The 2,791-nt window shown below is 37.0% G+C and overlaps 1 long non-coding RNA gene across 1 annotated transcript; it reads left to right on the forward strand.

Moving 5' to 3' along the window:
* Window positions 1–762: 762 nt before the first annotated feature.
* LOC106511579 (uncharacterized) lies at window positions 763–1,793 on the forward strand. The gene is made up of 2 exons (XR_001309543.1): window positions 763–893; window positions 1,507–1,793. It is a non-coding gene; the product is annotated as an uncharacterized LOC106511579 (long non-coding RNA).
* The last annotated feature ends 998 nt before the right edge of the window (window positions 1,794–2,791 follow it).

Consider the following 2,791-nt stretch of genomic DNA (forward strand, 5'->3'; position numbering starts at 1 on the left):
CAGTAATACAGTATTTATGCTTCTGCTGCTGAGCCATGAGGACCTTTCAAATAAAAAAAGACTTAAATCTTAAATAAAAGTTCCCGTGTGCAACTCCCTTCATCTGCATCCTCCTCAGACGACCCTGACCCACAGACCCCTCCCCGACAAGAACAGCAGGACAGCAAAAGTCACGCTTTGGATACACGCGCAGGGTGCATCCACCTCACCAGTGTGAATGATATAAAACTATGGAAACAAATATTAGTGTTATGTATTTTGTACTCATAAATCAGACTTTGTACTTGTAGATTAAGATTTGTAACTTTTGGGAATGTAAATAAGAATGTGCGTATGTAAAATAGAGTTGTAAAAATAAAATTTGTATCTGTAAAAATAAGATTTGTATTTGTAAAAATTAAATCTGTATCTGTAAAAATAATATTTGTATCTGTAAAACCAAGATTTGTATCTGTAAAAAATATTTACACAAGTTACAGTCTTTTTTTGTTAAGGTCCGTTTACAGGTACAAAGCAAAAAACTACATGTGTCTCTCTGCTCAAGTTAAAAACTTGCATGTGAGTTTCACTTTACAAGTACGAATTCTGACCAAGTTTTTCTGCCTCCAGCAGGTCAATGTCTTGTTAATCATAGATTTAATTCCAATCAGAGAACAGATGGGTTTGGCTGTTGTGCCTAAATGTCTACTCAGATATACAATATAGCTGTGTTGTGTTGCTATTGGATCATTTCAGCGACGTGACCCCAGCTACAGCCCCGCCCAGGGAAGCTCTGTTCATTTTTCTGATGTACTTCACCCATCCATGGAAGGAAAAACCAAAATATGAGTAATAATAGGAGGAATGATGTGGACTTCTTCTGCCTGGCACCTTTTTTAAACTTCCACGTGCAGGTAAAGAAAAAGTAATTATTTCTTATTTAAATTTTTAGCGTATTTTACCTCTTTCCCTCCGCTCCTAGCTTAAAGTGATGAGCACATGTTGTCAATTGAAGCACAGGGTAAGACGTGTGAAATGAGAGCATGCTAGCAAGAGAAGATTATTTCCAACTTTAAATCAGCACACTGGGAAGGCAGAAGGAGGTATGAAAATATGCAGCTTATGTTTGTTTTTATGAGAGTAATTATTTTTATTTGAAGAATGAGAAAAATGTTATTTTATTTGTTAAGGTTGAAGCTACAGGTGTCATCAGGTAATAAGGAGTATTTATCTTTTATGAATGTTAATTTATTTGTTTAAGATATTGCTTCACATTTATTATAAAAAGCCTGTTTCAGTTGAGATTTTATTGTTTGCTTGGTAAATTTATTTAGAGTTTATGAAAAGGTGTGATGATGGGTGTTGGCTGATCAGCTGCAGCTCATCTCCCTCCTCATCAGCACTGGGTTTTAAAAGCCTGCTCCAATCATCTGATCTTTGCTGGATCACATAATCTGTTTGTTCTGCTTCCAGAGAACTGTTTCTCTGTTTGAAGGTTACACTTCTTTTTTTTTTACTTGTCTCCAGTATCTCCTCCTGTTTCTCTGAAGTTCCTCTCGTGGGTCAGCACCAGTAAAGAGAGACACTCAGCCGAATTCTGGATTCCTGCTCCCTCTCGAGATCTGCTACTGTAAATAAAGACGGTCACCTGGATGCTCACCTTCCTGTGAACCTGGCCGCTCAGCTGCTACTCTGCCTTGGTCCAGCTCACCTCTCCAGCTGCTTCACTGTAACCTGCTTCGAAACGCTCCTCTCAGTCCTCACCCAGACCAGATCTTTCCCCTCAGCTGTAAATAAATATATATTCTACTTTACTCAGTCTGCCTGAGTTTGTTTTCCTCTCATACTGTTAAAAACATTGACATCCTCCCTGAGTTTCTGATACTTTATTGGTAAATGCAAACACCTGAATTCTGTTTCAGCGCTGAAGTCTTTACCAGACTCACATCTGAAATCTGCTCAAATCAGATTAAATATGTTAAATGTATTTGACAAATATTTATTTACAACCACTGACGCTATTCACATCCTAATATTTTAATTTTTAGTGAAAATATTGCTCTTTATATTTGTTAGCTCAGCTGGAGCCATGTCTGGTGACCCTCTGTCTCTCTGAGTTCCTTCCACTTTTTCACACTCGAGCCAAGAAGAGAAGGAGGAACATGCAGAGATACGAGCAGCTCAGCAGACAGAAGAAGAACAGGATGGTGTGGACATTGTTGACTCAGCTGTGGTACTTGCTGATCAATAACAATATGACAACTACATATACAAGAACACAACTAAACGTTTATAACATAAAAAGTGAATTGATGCAGAGAAATTTTAAATTGAAAGAAAACAGATCTGATGCATCTGCCTTTGAGAAGGATGATAATGGAAAGGCAATGATAGATGTGTCCACTTATTCCAAATTTCAAATAGTTTATACATTTCTAATATTTTAATAAATTCGGCAGACAGAGGGTTTGATGTTGCAGAATCTGTTGGACTGAAAATCCCAGTTTTCACTAAAGGTCTAACACCTCTGGGTTAACTGGTTCATGTTGTGCTCTGACAAACCCGGCTCCCACTGTTAAATCTTCAGGGTTAAACATTATGAAACAGTAATATTGCACAGTAAATGAATAATTTCATTAAAGAAATAGATAACTATGATGTATCATTTATGTAAAAAGATTTTATTGAATGTTAATTATGGTACTTTTGTGAATAAAAATAAAATATATTTTGCAGCCTGAAATATTTGTGTTTCAGTCACATGATGTCACGATGCTCCTGTACTGAGAGGTGATGATGATGAGACCTCCTC

Source organism: Austrofundulus limnaeus, unplaced genomic scaffold (assembly GCF_001266775.1).
Source record: "Austrofundulus limnaeus strain Quisiro unplaced genomic scaffold, Austrofundulus_limnaeus-1.0 Scaffold2950, whole genome shotgun sequence".
Taxonomy (NCBI): domain Eukaryota; kingdom Metazoa; phylum Chordata; class Actinopteri; order Cyprinodontiformes; family Rivulidae; genus Austrofundulus; species Austrofundulus limnaeus.